At 36.4% G+C, this 16,582-nt stretch overlaps 2 long non-coding RNA genes across 2 annotated transcripts; one reads left to right on the top strand and one right to left on the bottom strand.

Moving 5' to 3' along the window:
• Positions 1 to 12,971: 12,971 nt before the first annotated feature.
• Positions 12,972 to 15,592, bottom strand: LOC125222335 (uncharacterized). The gene is made up of 2 exons (XR_007176533.2): positions 15,309 to 15,592; positions 12,972 to 13,225 (listed from the first exon to the last, which is right to left on the bottom strand). It is a non-coding gene; the product is annotated as an uncharacterized LOC125222335 (long non-coding RNA).
• Positions 15,511 to 15,980, top strand: LOC125222336 (uncharacterized). The gene is made up of 2 exons (XR_007176535.2): positions 15,511 to 15,649; positions 15,754 to 15,980. It is a non-coding gene; the product is annotated as an uncharacterized LOC125222336 (long non-coding RNA).
• Positions 15,981 to 16,582: the final 602 nt, after the last annotated feature.

A 16,582-nucleotide genomic window follows, 5' to 3' on the forward strand; every position in this document is an offset into this window, starting at 1 on the left:
TTATCCTATTCACATTTTATTATAAATCTAATACTCCCTCCATCCCACGTTACTTGAGGCGTTTCTTTTCAACATGAGATTTATGAAAGTTATGTTTAGTGAGTTTAAATAGAGTAAAATAAAGTACAGGAGAAAATAAAATAATTAAAAAAAAAAGAATAAAGTAGGTGTGGTTAAATGTTTTGTTTTTAACCAAAAAGAAAATTGACTCTATTAACTTGGGACAGTCCAAAATGGAATACGACTCAAGTAACTTGGGACAGGGAGTATATAAAAGTAGAATCCGAAAGTTTCCTTACCTAAGGAAATGGACGACGTCGGTGTGGTATAGCACTGAAATGATCAAACAGTCAGATAAGTCTTTCTTGGCTATTTACCGAAAGAAGAGGCCTCGGTGATTGTTATTTCTTAATTATGGTTGACATAACATTGAGCATACGATATTAATTGAAAACTAATTTGACCTATCAAATGGTGAGGGTATTTCGTTACCCAAGAATCCTGATAGATCAGGTTGTGATCATTAAGTGTAAGTGGTGCTATTGTTATTACAATAAATCGTGTGCTGGGAGAGACCAGTCTGATAATATCCTCAAGAAGTGTTTGGAAAAAAGGTTTTATTATTCAGGTAGCTAGTCAGTTGGAATTTATTACGTGAATAATATATAATGTTTTTGAACTAGACCACTCTTGAAAAAATAAATTAATTAATAAAAGTTAGATGACAGACTTATATTAATTAATGAATATTTATATCTTTAATTTCGGTTTGGACGGACAGTCAATATTATATCTTTAGTGGATGATAAGAAATATTTAAGTTTGGGCTTGAATTAGATTACTTTTAATTTAGTTAGTGAAAACCTGAACTGTGGCCAAATCCAATCCTCCACAGATCCCTAGTGTGGCCCAAAATTCTAATATCTTGTCCCATATCGACTTGATAACGTTCCTAGCTCACCTATAAAAATATGGATAACCTTTCCCCTTTTAAGGGGTGAGTGACCCATTTCTAATAATTTGCGCAGGTGAACTAATTTTGTTTAATGTAGTTTAGCTATGTTTTTTTGGCATGTTTAGATTTATTCAATCCGTTCATCTTTCATTACTCTTTCTTTTGTTTATTTTGTTACTATTATAGTTGTTTCTCAACACGTTGAACATATTAAACTAGCTTAAAATGTATAGAATCACCCAGTCTAACTGTTTCTGAAAATTAAATTTGAACATCAAAACATCTATTTATACATATATAAAAGGAGAGTTTTGATAATATTTACAAGAATGCCATTTTAATTTAAATTTTATATTATTAAAATTGTCGGTTTATAATCGTATTCATGTTAAGGAAATAAATTATGATAATTTGATAGCAGGAAGAGGAAATGAAAAATCCCATTTAGTGTTTCATGAGTAAAAGCATGATTAACTCTGTTCAAAAGTAAAATACGGAAAATAAAACTCAAGAACTCTTGAAGGCTACATTTTGATTGATTTTGAATTGTTCTTTGAGATATATTTTACATAGGTATTTATAGGACTCTAGATATAAATATACCTAGGAACTACTACCTCCGTCCCCTAAATTTTGATGCAGTTTACCATTTCAGTCCATCCCTGACAATTTGACACACTTTACTTTTACCATTTTTGGTAGTGGATCTCATATTCTACTAACTCATTCTTACTCACATTTTATTATAAAAGTAATGCTTTAAAAGTATGACTCACATCCCACCAACTTTTTCAACTCACTTTCCAGTACATTCTTAAAACCTGTGTCGAGTCAAAATGTGTCAAAATTTGGGGGACGGAGTGTTAGGATTGGTATACTGAAAAGCATATTTCGAGCATGTTGCACGGATAGAATTGCTTGTATACAATAATTTCTACAATTCACTTTTAACCCAAGGCGAGAAGAAGTAATTTTATCGCATTGATGTTTGCTTGTGCATTTATAAGATGTTTCTCAAACATTTAAATGTATAAGAAGCAAATAAGTCTAATTCTTCTACATAGTAGACTGGTCGTGAACGATGTTCACAGAAGGTGACGCAGTCGGTTCTTTGTAGAAGAGAAATAGAATTTCACAATCTAGATAGGCTTTGGCTACCTATCGTGAAAGGTTGCAGTGTCAGTCCGCATGTTTTCTTACCTTAGGAAATAAACGACACTGGTGTGGTATAGCACTGAAGGATCTAACAGTTGAGACAAGTCTTTCTTGCTATTTACTGAAAGACGAGGTCTCGGTGATTGTTATTTCTTAATCATTGTTGATATAACATTGAGCATACGATATTGATTATGCACTACTTTGATTTATCAAATGGTGCGGATTTTTCGCAATCCATGAATCCTGATATCTTGGGTAGTGGTGATCAATGTCTAGAGGTGTTAGTATTGTTATTGCAATAAATCGTGTGCTGGGTGAGTGCAGTTTGATAATATCCTCTAGAGGTGTTCGAAAAAGGTTTTATTGTTCACAAACCCGACCGGTTGGAATTTATTCCAGAATAATAAATAAAGATTTTGAACTAGACAACTCTTGGAAAAATATATTAATTAATTAAAGTCACATAGCAGACTTAAATTAATTAATGGATATTTATATCTTAAACACGGAAAATAATAAATTAAAGAGGTAAAGCCCGGATTACTCGTAATTTGGGATTGGATGGGCAGTCAATATTATTATACTATAGTGGATGATAATAATATTCCGTTTGGACTTGTATTAAATTGGGGCTCAATTTAATTAGTAAAGTCCAACAGGTTTGGCCCAAATCCAACCTCCATGGATCCCTAATCTGACCCATCATAACTCTATATAAAGGAGACTAAATAGAAGAGTAATTGAACGAATTTTCATAATTAATTTCGTGCTCCCTCTCTCCAGAGCAGACGAAATTTTCCTTTCCCTTCTGTTGGGAATTCTGTCTTCTGTTTAGTCAAGCTCTTTTCGATTCTGACAAGCTTTGCCCACCCAAAGGTCAGATTCTGAGTTCGGGATACAGATTAGAAGATTCCTGGTTGAGTACGAAGATCTTCATGTGGAGAAGGCGCAGGCAATCGTCGATTCTTTGGAGAATCTGTTCGGTAATCCTAAACTGTAGAATATCATGAATTAGGGTTTTAATTCCTTCAGCATGATTTATGTGCGTTCTTGTATGCAATTGATTGTTTAACATGTGGTTAATTGATTTCATAATCAGTCAAATAGATCTGGATGCATGATTTATTTGTTTATGCATGTCTTCCGCTGTGCAAGGGACACCAATCCCCAATAATTGGTATCAGGGCCAATTTTTGGCTCTGATTATGTGGATTAATTTTATGTTATTGGAATTGCTTGAATGCATGATTTTATTCACTGTGCTTTTTTGTTGTTTATTTTAAATTGAATGAACATCGAACGACGAAGATCGGCGAATGTATCGCGCTGCGAAATTTGGTGAGAATATGTTTTCTTTTCTCTTTCCATTTATTTCCCCAATTATGAACCATTATTAATCATTGCGTAATGATTAAGAATTGTTTAGATTCACTTGTGGCATGTTTCTGTTTTTAATGAATTGCTAATACGTGAATCGGTGGATAACATGGGGAATTCGCACCGCATGATGATATTCAATTCGTCGTGTTTGTACGTGAGAATGGAATTGGCATTGGCTGAATCTATTTGCGACGTGGGAGTTGCAATGGTGATTCCCGGCGGTGAGGAGATGCAGCGGCAGTCCGTTGCGGCAGCAGCGGCGACCGGAGAGAAGGCTGCCCAAGCTGGGTTGTCTCGACGGCGCAGCAGTAGCAACGGTTATGACGCTATAGCAGCGCAGACAGCTGCAGAGACAACGACGTCGAAACAGTAACGTCGACGCAGCAGCGACGAAGGCGATCGGACAGCAACACAGCAGCTGCAGACGTGAACAGCATTGCGGACTGCAGCGGGAGCCTCTCGTTGGCTGATCTCACGACTTGGGCTGCGCAAACTGACCCAGGCGGATGAGAAGGTCCGATCAGCTTCCTTCAGCGGCGAATTTCGAGTGGGAGCCCGTTGGTGGCGTTTCCCAGGCTCGGGCAGCGACGCAGCATTCATAATTAGTTAGGGCTTCCTAAACCCTAGGAACTAAATTTGGAGAATCATTCAAAATTAGTTAGGGTTTCCCAATCCCTAGGAATTAATTTTGAATATTTTTCAAGATATAATTTAGAATAAGATTTGACATATCTTAAATTTTGGATTAGTTGGAATTCATCCTTATTTTATGGATTTGGATAGATTAAATTCTATCTAGATAAATCCTAGATAAATTCGGATGATAATAATTTTTTTTTTTTTGTCTTATGGATTTATATAGATTAATTCTATATAAATAAATCCTAGATAGACTAGATAAATAATTAATTAAGTTTGGATCTTATCCTTATTTTATGGATTTAGATATATTTAATTATATCCAGGCAAATCCTAGATAAATTTGGATAATAATTAATTTTATTGTCTTATGGATTTATATAGATTTAATTCTATGTGAATAAATCCTAGATAGACTAAGATAAATTTTAATTATGTTTATCCATATCTTATAGATATTGATAGATTTATATCTATCTAGAATATATATCTTAGTAGATTTAGATAGTTAAAATCCATGTTTATCTTTTTCTTGTGGATATTTATAGAATTAATTCTATTTAGAAAATATCCTAGTTGAATTAGATAATTAAGTTTTACATCTATCTAGAATATATCTTAGAAGATTTAGATAATTATTAATCCAATATTGTAATTATCTTTTGGATTTAGATTTAGTTCTATCTAGATAAATCCTAGTTGAATTAATTAATATTAATTCTAGATTATCCTATTTTTATGGATATAAATAGATTTATTTCTATTTAGTAAATATCCCAGATAAATATGGATAAAGATAATACAAGATAATCCATATCTAATTGGATTTTGATAAAATTAATTTTATATAGATAAATTCTAATAGATTTGATATATTCTAGGTTCTTATTCTAAATAATCTAAGATTTTTAAATCTTGGAATGATTGGGTTTTATCTTCATCTTATGGATTTGGAGAAATTTGTTTTCATCCTGAAATATCCTGGTATGATTTACATAATGATAATCCAAGTTCAGTTTTATCTTAAAATTTAGGATTTGATTTTATTCCTATAAAATCTAGAATAATCCTAAGAGGATTTAGATAGATTCTATTCTATCCAGATAAATCCTAATTAATTTGGATAACCATTATCCAAGATCTTATCAAATCTGAAATTCCTATTTTGGATAAGATAAGGGATTACTTATTTAAGTAAATCTCCCTAGATTTATTACATAATTTCAATAATTATCCAGTGTGATAATTACCATGAAGTAAATGGATTTATCTATTTATTTGGTGATTATCTATTATAAGTGGATTAATCTGTCTTATCTGCTTATGTGATTATTATGCAAAAATCATGTTCAAAATAACTAAGCGGTAATTACAATAGTGCGTTGTATATGGTCTCCATAAATTGGTCTATATATGAAGCAGTTTCTAATATTATCGCGACCCACCTTAGTGGGAGCAATAATCCTACGAAATAGCAAGTTCATAAGATTAGACTTCTTAATAGTAAATTGTTTAAACTAGAAGCATGTTTCTAATATTATCGCGACCCACCCTAGTGGGTGCCATAATCCTGTGAAATTGGAAGTTCGTATGTTTAAACATATTTATGAGATAGCTATGGAATTTTGTTAGTGGCGTACGACCTTCCCTAGAAGGAGTATCAAAACAGAAATGAAATTCCTAGATGCAAATATTTATGGTAAAAGCTTAGGCAATATTTGGCGGCCATGCCACCTTAGTGGTCTCTGGACTATTTGTCGGTATTGTGACCAAGAAATTGTTGGAATCCGAATTTGTATGACCTCCCTAGAGGCGTACTTATTTTGGTTTTGGCAGTTGCGAGATACATAAATTGTTTTGTGGTTGTTTGCAATTATGTATCAAGCATAGTATGTGATAAATAGTTTTATTTCTTCTCAGCCAAATTCTTAATAATGTCTGCGAACCTTAAAGAAATCTAACTCGAAGGCCAAAATTATGTAGACTGGAAATGTAAATGGATAAGATTCTCATTGCTGAAAACTTAAAGTTTGTATTCACCAATTCATGTCCTCTATTTCCTCGACAAAATTCTATAAAGAAAGTTCAAGAATGCATTTTATGCATGTGCTTGACAAGTTCTTTAAGATAGAAGGTCAAACTACTTTCTTTTAAGTAGTAAGACACGTCTTGGTTTATATTGATGAAAGAGGAATATCCAATAAGGACGATGTCCAGATTCTATTGGAATATCCACGAGAGATAGAATATTTTGAGGAATCTTCTGATTCAGTTACTCAAATAGTTTCTACACTCAGTTCTTCGTCAAATGTAATAGGAAGTGATAGTATAAAGGCAAGATATTCACTTTATTACTAATAGAGGAAGATAACATGATAGATGACAAATTCGTTAAAGCTACATCTTTCCTATGTCTTAGTTCAATCGAACAGAAGACTAGCAATGGAAAGAGGGAAGAGCTGAATTGGCATCAATGCCTGCTGAAAGCAAGAAAGGCAAGATAAATTAGGTTAAAAGGCAAATTGAAGATGCATTGTAAGTCGGATTGACCTCTTCTAAAGAAGGACAATGACTTAGATAATAATACAACTTCTAAAGGAGAGATCTTAATCCAGTTGGGCAGTTGTTGTAGTGGGAGCTATTTATTTATACTCACTTAATTGTTTGTTTTGATGTTAGAGTTTTGTTTTATTGGTAAAGTTTAGTTTAAAAAGAATTCAGTTTCATTTTCTAAACTTGTTTATGATTAAGCGATGTTCGATGTCATTTTTATAATGCTGATGCACTTTTTATTAGCACTAAAAATATCTGCAAGTATACAGGGTAGATCTAGTATAGCTAAAGGTCAGTACCGGATATCGAACACGGGGAATATAGTTGCAACTGGCTATTATGTACTAAGCATCAAATACTATCTAGAGAAACAAGAGAAGTTTTTGGGTTTTTGGAAGTAAAATTAAAAGCAATCAAACAACTAAAAGCAATTAAATCAAAAAGATAAAATATGAGAGATAAGAGAATTCGATGGATGTGCGTTCACAATTATGGTTATACAAATTCCAACTATAATATCCTAGCACAGTTTATACTTTGAAAGGACGAGTCACCTAGCTTATGCTCATGCGATACAAACGTTGATTACAACATTAGGGTTGTCAATCCTAACGCGTAACTCCAAAAGGCTCCTAAGACCCTTGAAAAGTCATCACTCTCAATTAACAGTGTCGTTTTAAGGGAAGCTAACTGTAGCGTCTACTAAGTGAATCTAACTCGCTAGAACTCTGTCACAGTTATGAAGCAAGCTATATTAAATCATACACGATTGTCTCACTCAATCATGCAGCATCAAAACTACTTAGGGAAGAAACAAAGTAAAAACAAAACGGATATTAAATAGAAAAAGGAATTGTATAAACCAATAAAAGTTACTAATACATCCAAAGAATCCTATGAATTTAGTTAGACATAACTGAATAAGCTAAAAACATAGATTGGAATGAAAACAATTGGAACATAAAACTAAAGCAAATAAAACCCGTAGGTTGAATCCTTGTCGTTCTTGATGTTCTTGCTTCTTTCTCCAACCCCTTACACAATGAAGAACTCTCAAATTTATGCTATGGAAGTAATTGGCAAAAATAAGATGAAAGATTAGGGTTGGAGGAGGAGCTATGAAAGCTCCCCTTTTGGGGGCTAAGGAAGGGTTCAATTCTATGAATGAGGTTAAGGGGTATATATAGGCTTGAGAAAGATTTAAATTTGGTAATAAGTTTCCTCCAAGCATTAGGAAATATGTAATTTTCGTTCCCCATAGTAGAAGGAAAAGATTTGGCTTCACAGGGTAAAATTTTCTTTCCTTCTTCAATTTTCCGCCAAGACTGCAGCTGGCAGCTTTGCGCGACTTTAGTAGAACGGTCATAACTCTCTCCATATAACTCCGATTGTAGTGATTCTTGTACCATCTTGAAGCTCTTTTCAAGGCGAAGAAAATGGTGTGTAGAACGCCCCGATAGGACTTCAGGGTCGCCGGGAAAGTGAGTTTGAAGACAGCTGTCGCGCGCCGCGTTTTTGAGGCGGGCGGCCGCACCTTGGCCGGCGGTCGCCGCGCGCAGTCCAGAAGCTTCTGACTCCCCATGGCAGTCGCCACGCACTTCCCAGCGGTCGCCGGGCGTGTCTTTGTCTTCGCTAAGCGCCGGCGGTCGCCGGAGAAGCTCCAGATTTCCTACTTCCGCATTTTGACTCTCTTTTTAGGCTCAATTATGCACATTTCTCACAAAACACGTCAAAATACCAAAATAGATAAAATATGCAAATAATGGACGTGTAGAGTGACTTTGACATCAAAAACGGACCAAATAATGGCCTTAAAACAGTGCAAAATCCGAGCGTATCAAATGCGTGCATTATTAAGAAATGTGATTCGAATATCTATCATAGTACCATAGAAAAACAAATTATACATCATAGCATCTAAACAATATAAATGCAACAAGATTGAGTTTCGAACAACAGTTCAACTTCTTATACAATGAATGATAAAGTATTTATGGCACTTAGACATAAGGCCAAGAAAGTACTTCGTAATTGTTCAAACTGATTTTGTCTAACCCAAGTGACTATTGTGATTTTAACAACTTGCTTGTTAAATAGCTCGAAAGTCAAGTAAGTCTGGTTGATGCACTATAAGTAAGGATCCTTTGGTGGTTCAAGAGACTCAGAATACTTATAGAGATGCAACATAGAAAGACTAGCAAGTCTCAATGGTCTATACCATGGGAGACGAGCAATGAGTTAAGATCAGTAGTGGGAGTTAAATCCTAGTTGACTACTCCAAGCATTCTTCTAAAGAATGGGATAGTCATGTAAGAAGATATCGAAGTCTCTCTAAGACAAGTTTTGATATGGGAACAGTTTCACTCAATAACACCTTATCATTGATGGGATAGACGTTGGAAACAACGAGTTATATCTTACAGAAACTACCATAACATCAGTACCTTCTACAACACACGAGTTGTGGACTAGAGGTAAGTCTAGTCCAGCACATCTCAAGGTGTGGAGTTATTCCAACACATGTTTTGGAAAAGGTATCCAAGAAATTGGAGTTGTGTACTGAGGTATGTTTTAAGATTGTCCAAATTGATAGAAAAGGTACAGGTTCTATAATCTTCACGGCAAGGTAGGTGTTTGTTTACACGAATACTAGATTCTTTGATGAAGATTATGAGAAGAACTACAAGCCTAACAAGCATGATAATTCTCAAGAAAATGAGAATATCTATTTTCCATCTTAACCAAGAAGTCATACCATTAGATACTTATGCACTTAGAAAATCAACATTTGTACCTAAGATTATAAGAGTCATGTCGTAGTGGGAGCGTTCCTTGCGAACATAAAAAGTTCATGGGTCTAAGAGAGTCTTTAGACTCAGTTTTAGATCGACTTGAACATAACAAGGACGCATTGACTCATTCATATAATCATTCTTGATAAGTTGATAGATTCTGAATAATAATCTAAGATAGACAAGAATGTTTCCAAGACTTGCGATACTACCCATAGACTTTTTTAGCTAGTGGGAGCTAGTGGATCTGCAAGTGTAAACATGGATCTTAAAAGGCTAGAATAATGGCTAAAGGGTTACACCTAGAGAGAATCATATTCTCGTCTGCCATTCTTCCTAAGTCGATCTATATCATATTGTCTATTGTAGCTTACATAAATTAGGATGTATGTATTATGATTGTCAAGACAGTTTTCTTTAAGTAGAAGTCTTGAGGAGATCATCTACATGGAACCTCTTAATGTTATGTGCTACAAGTACAAGAAAGTTGAAAGTGCACTATATTTGGTATCCTCGGTACTCTACGATGATGACATCTATAAAAGTTGATAAACAACTAAGAGGGTTATCTAGCGTAGGAAACTGGTTGTCTACCCAGTTTAATGATGATGGATTTAAGATAAACTAGTTACATTCTAAGCATCTAAGTCATTAGATTGCTAGAAAAAGAATGTTAAGACACTTTAGCATTGAAAATTCCAAGAAAAAGTTTTACTTCTCTAGACGGAATTATCTTGTCTCTAGCCAAGTGTTTTTTCAACACTAAATGAGATCAAGAAGAATGCGACAAGTTCCGTAATTGGAAGTCTCATGTATGCTATGATGTGTATTAAGTTAGATATTAGCTTTGCCGTTGGCATAGAAGCTTGATATCATATTAACCATGGCCAAGGACATTGGATTAGTAAAGAATATACTATAGTACTTGAAGAAGACTAAACGGTATGCTCTAGTTTACCAGAAATCCATGTTATGTCCTTTAGGTTACACCGACTCGGTTTTATTATTGATCGGTGATCGAGTCATCCTCTAACTATGTGTTCACTTTAGGAGTTGAATACTGAGACACGAAGGAGTGTGATCAAATCATAGACTCTATCATGAAAATTACAAGTGTGCTTTCATTGGAAACTACTAAGGTAGTTGTTCATCTCAGTACCTTCCTAATAGCTTTGACCGTGATTCCGAGTATGCCTATGCCTATGAGTATTATATTTTATTATGGTTACTCTAGCCATGTGTCTAACTCAAGGGAAACACGATCTGATAAGGCTAAGCAATCACATAGAGAGGAAGTATGAAATTAATTAAGGATTTAAGTGCGCAGCGAGACATTATGGTTACCAAGATATCATCAGAGAACAACCTAGCAGAATTTTTCACAAAATTCCTATATGGCAACATGTTTTACACATGAGGTGAAAAGTATGGTAGTTCGATGTATCATGGTCCGAGACATGCGTAGAGTATAAGTGGGAGAGCTTTGGCAGTGGGTATACTCGAAAGCATGATTTTGAGTATAAGTGGGAGATTGTTAGAATTGGTATACTGAAAAGCATATTTCGAGCATGTTGCACGAATAGAATTGCTTGTATACAATAATTTCTACAATTCACTTTTAACCCAAGGCGAGAAGAAGTAATTTTATCGCATTGATGTTTGCTTGTGCATTTATAAGATGTTTCTCAAACATTTAAATGTATAAGAAGCAAATAAATCTAATTCTTCTACATAGTAGACTGGTCGTGAACGATGTTCACAGAAGGTGACGCAGTCGGTTCTTTATAGAAGAGAAATAGAATTTCACAATCTAGATAGGCTTTGGCTACCTATCGTGAAAGGTTGCAGTGTCAGTCCGCATGTTTCCTTACCTTAGGAAATAAACGACACTGGTGTGGTATGGCACTGAAGGATCTAACAGTTGAGATAAGTCTTTCTTGCTATTTACTGAAAGACGAGGTCTCGGTGATTGTTATTTCTTAATCATTGTTGATATAACATTGAGCATACGATATTGATTATGCACTACTTTGATTTATCAAATGGTGCGGATTTTTCGCAATCCACGAATCCTGATATCTTGGGTAGTGGTGATCAATGTCTAGAGGTGTTAGTATTGTTATTGCAATAAATCGTGTGCTGGGTGAGTGCAGTTTGATAATATCCTCTAGAGGTGTTCGAAAAAGGTTTTATTGTTCACAAACCCGACCGGTTGGAATTTATTCCAGAATAATAAATAAAGATTTTGAACTAGACAACTCTTGGAAAAAGATATTAATTAATTAAAGTCACATAGCAGACTTAAATTAATTAATGGATATTTATATCTTAAACACGGGAAATAATAAATTAAAGAGGTAAAGCCCAGATTACTCGTAATTTGGGATTGGATGGGCAGTCAATATTATTATACTATAGTGGATGATAATAATATTCCGTTTGAACTTGTATTAAATTGGGGCTCAATTTAATTAGTAAAGTCCAACAGGTTTGGCCCAAATCCAACCTCCATGGATCCATAATCTGGCCCATCATAACTCTATATAAAGGAGACTAAATAGAAGAGTAATTGAACGAATTTTCATAATTAATTTCGTGCTCCCTCTCTCCAGAGCAGACGAAATTTTCCTTTCCCTTCTGTTGGGAATTCTGTCTTCTGTTTAGTCAAGCTCTTTTCGATTCTGACAAGCTTTGCCCACCCAAAGGTCAGATTCTGAGTTCGGGATACAGATTAGAAGATTCCTGGTTGAGTACGAAGATCTTCATGTGGAGAAGGCGCAGGCAATCGTCGATTCTTTGGAGAATCTGTTCGGTAATCCTAAACCGTAGAATATCATGAATTAGGGTTTTAATTCCTTCAGCATGATTTTTGTGCGTTCTTGTATGCAATTGATCGTTTAACATATGGTTAATTGATCTCATAATCAGTCAAATAGATCTGGATGCATGATTTATATGTTTATGCATGTCTTTTGCTGTGCAAGGGGCACCAATCCCCAACACGGAGGTAGTATAATATTGGAACTCTACATTATAAATGTTATCCACTTTTCAAAGATTGAGACTCCACACTTTCTCTTCCCAACATACCTGGGATACTTCAATTTATCTTTCCAACACTCCCCCTCAAGTTAAGTATCGAGTTTTTCCGACACTTAACTTGCACGATCTTTACTTTGATAAATAGTTTATACTCGTATCATAGAGCTCGTATCATAGAGCTTCTTCAATTCTTCATTGATAGTTTATACTCGTATCAAGGAGTTCTTCAATTTTTTGTTGACAATTTTAACTCGTGTCAAGTAGCTCTTCTTAGACAGTTTTTTTTTTGCTCGTATCCAGGAGCTATCTTAGACAGTTTTAGCTCGTATCTAGGAGCCATCTTTAGACCATTTGTCACGACCGCATTTTGCTAAGGATAGCGAAAGCGGGTAAACCGCGACTAATAAGAGGGATTAAAGAAGCGGGGAAAGAAAAGGGCTAGAACTTGAGAATTTGCACAAAGACCAAGTCAATTGATATCATAGAAGCCAAGTATTTCATTACATGGTCTTGAAAATAGAATGAACATCTCCTCTAATATATCAGAGTTGGTGGTGAGATTCTACAATTTTCACATCACAAAAAGAGCAGCGGAATAAGTCCTTTCTAAACGACTTCGTGTATAAAGATACAAACCGTTGGGAGATCAACTTGACTGTTTAACAACATCGACTCCGATCATCACTCCATCCTCTTGACGTTCAACCTGCACATTTATAAATACATGCAGGGCTGAGTACATGAGTACTCAGTGGACATGTGCCGAAAATCAAAACATACATTATATAGCTGTCAAGCCATCACAGTAACACACGAGGGTTTTCTTAAAAGGCCCGACCTTACTAAGTTCTTTTGTGAGCTAAAAGTTCTAGTGCAGACTAGGTTCTTTCATTATTCATAATACATTCATTCATCATTTCATTCCATTCAAGTGCCGCTCCAACGGTCACCCATCAATCCATTCCATTCATCAAAACAAAACATTTATGGCACGACAACAAATTTGAAAAGAAATCATAGCTCCATTTTGAGAAAAGATGATTTTTCATAATTTCGCAAGTATTAGATTTATATCCACACTAGTGTGCTGGATAAAGAAAGCCCACCTGATATGCTTATTCTTCAATTCGATTATTTGTCCTTTGAAAATAAATAGCGTGATACGCTAATTAGTACTTAAACTATTTCTCCTTAGAAAGAACGCATGCACCATATGGCATAGGATCTCTAGTCCTTTCTCGGGCTTCACTAGGTTGTAGGATTTATTTATCCACTTTAATTAAATCTAGAGAAATTCTATTATCTTCAAAATAATTACTTGGGCACTTATTTAATAAAGTATGGATTCTTGGAAAATCCCTTCTTAAATCTTTTCTCTAAATTTTCTTAAGGCCGCCCATGGCTTCGCGGGGCGACGCCGGTCGGCTTTCGCGTCCCCAACTACATCTTTTCTCATCTTCGGAAATTTAGTAAATTATTCAGAAATTAATTAATTGAGCTCCAACTCAAATTCTTGAATAAATTCCAATCCAACATAAATAATTCTCGGCCCAATTATTTAGTCTCGGCCCATCAATTAAAACCTTGGCCCATAAAAATCTTCCATCACTCCATTTAAATTTATTTAGGCCCATGCTAAAATAAATTGTGGTCCATCTTAACAATTAAACCAGAGAGCATATTTGTAAAACAGCCGGCCCACTTCATTTCTAACTCCATTGAGCCCATCTTATTTTATTTAAAACACTAAGGCCCAGGCCAATTAATTTAAGGTGGCCCAATAATAGAAAAGAAGGCATCCCCTTAATCTATCGGACTCTCTCTCATTTCAAAATCAGAAATCAGGGTACTTCACCCCCCTTTCTCTCTCTCGGCCGCGACTCAGCTGCCTTCCGCCTCTTCTTCACGGCCTCTCACGCGAATCGTCGTTCCTCTGTGTCGCCGGAGAGTCGCCAGCTTCGCCTCCTCTCTCAATTTTCACGTATCCTTTCCAAATTCTTCAAATTTCAAAATCCCTAAATTAGAAGAATTAGCAGCGCATAATTCTCCTCTCTTCTTCTTACGGCGAAATCGCCACCGGAAGTCCGCCCCCCACTGGTCTTCTCTCTCTCCGTCTAGTTTCCTCACTCAGCGAAGTCATTGATTGGGAAAAGGCATCGCCTTTTCTCCGTGAGAAGCTGTCCTCGGTGCTGCGGGTACTCCCTCCTTCGGCGAATTCGCGCCCGGAGTGGCCTTTCCCCCCTTCACAGATCGGCAGGCGTGCCCGGCGACTCCCGCTCCTTCTTCCACGGCTTTCTCACACGCCGCCCTTCTCCGGTGCTCACAGCACCGCTGCCGGAGTCCAGCAGAGGCCGTCGTTGCTCCGCGAGGCTCCTGCTGTTGCTGCTGTTCGGGCGAGACTCAAGACGCGCCCCCGCCGTTCGTGCTACTGCTCCAGCGGCGTCGCCGCCTCCTCGCGATAAAGTTAAGTCCCATCTCCCCCTTCCCTTTTTCTTGTTCTGTTAAGTATTTAAATTCTTTGGGGCAGTAGTTATGTTGAGGAATTTTCTACATAAAGCCTAGACCTTGAATTCTTTTCTAAGACAGTAGCTTAATTGGGGTGTTTCAAAGATGAAGCCTGGGTGTGTAGCTTACTGGAATCAGTTTCTAACTGTTGATGTTGAAACCCATCTTGGGCAGAAAATTATGCTAAGTCTTGTGGAAATTCCTATAGCAAGTCTAAGTTCTTGACTACTCGTTGTGGCTGCTCTATATGATGCGAAGTGGGTGTTGGGTGTTGAGGTAATTACCTCAGTCAGTGAATCCTCTCGGTTCGCGGCTGTTCCCCCATTTCGCCGCTGCCTCTCCTCGCCTTCTTGCTCCTCCCGTTTCCTTGCTGCACTCCTTGATCTTGAGTGAATTTGTGGTGTCAAAAGAAGAGGGGAGGGGAAAGGAGATGGGGCTGCTTATATAGACCTCTTGTGTTGGAAACTTGGGGACAAAGACTCCCATATTTGGCTGCCAGCTCTATCTCTTTTTTGGCATCATATTTCTTTACTTAATTGTGCAAGTCTTGGGGGCAAAGGCTTCTATTTTTGGGGCTGCCAGCTTATCTCTTCCTTGTGTTTATCCAATTGTATACCATTTTCGTGTAAGTTGGGCCATACTTGCTATTTTGGAGAAAGTCTCCAACCTTGAGGTTGAGGTTTTGTGAAGCCTATTTCTAATAATCCTTTTGGTGTTAAATTCTTGCAGGATCCTTGGTGTTATTGGATGTCAAATTTGGAGTCTTATGGGATGCCAAATTCGAGAAGGATGGGGAAGAGAAGAGAGTAGAGTTGAAGATCTTGTACTGTAGAAATGTAGCTTTGAAAGAAATCTTATTTGTAGCTCCATGTATCCAATTTGTATAGCATGTGTTAAACTTTGTACTAATTTATTCTCTTTTCCTTATTCCAATAATTGTAGTTTACAAACTTAAATTTCCTTGCACTTTAATTCCAAACGTCTTTTCGTTCATTTTTTTTCCAAAACTAGTGCACGAAAACTCGGGATGTTACACCATTCTCGGCCCATTCTAGCGTGTTAGTATGCCTTGAATTTATATAGGATTAGATTTCCTAATTGGGATATGATTATGTTTCCTAGGCCCAGTCTGTCTAATGTGTGCCTATAATATGGGAGTAGAGCACATAATGATCTGAGATCTGACAAATCCAATCCGTATCTAAAAACCGCAGTCATAATACAATTTGTTCTCCGTTCTTGCCCGTGGACGTAGCCACACAACGTTGGTGAACCACGTAAATTTTGTGTCTATTTACGTTTTTTTGTTTCTCGATTCACAATTGCCCTATTTGTCATAACAAACTGGTATCTAGAGCCTTGGTTTTCGAACTAGGGTTTTGAATTTTGCTGCGAGGGGTTTTTCTGGTGAATCGAGATGTCTGCTCTGAACGTGAAGGTTGACAAATTCACCGGGAGAAATAGTTTTGGTTTATGGCAGATCAAGATGCGATCTCTGCTGAAGCAACAGGGTTTGTGGGAGCCGCTCAAAACAAAGAAGGCTACGGAGAATGATAAG

The sequence above is a fragment of the Salvia hispanica genome, chromosome 1 (assembly GCF_029641045.1).
Source record: "Salvia hispanica isolate PSC_SH4W2 chromosome 1, Shi_PSC_v1, whole genome shotgun sequence".
NCBI classification, from domain to species: domain Eukaryota; kingdom Viridiplantae; phylum Streptophyta; class Magnoliopsida; order Lamiales; family Lamiaceae; genus Salvia; species Salvia hispanica.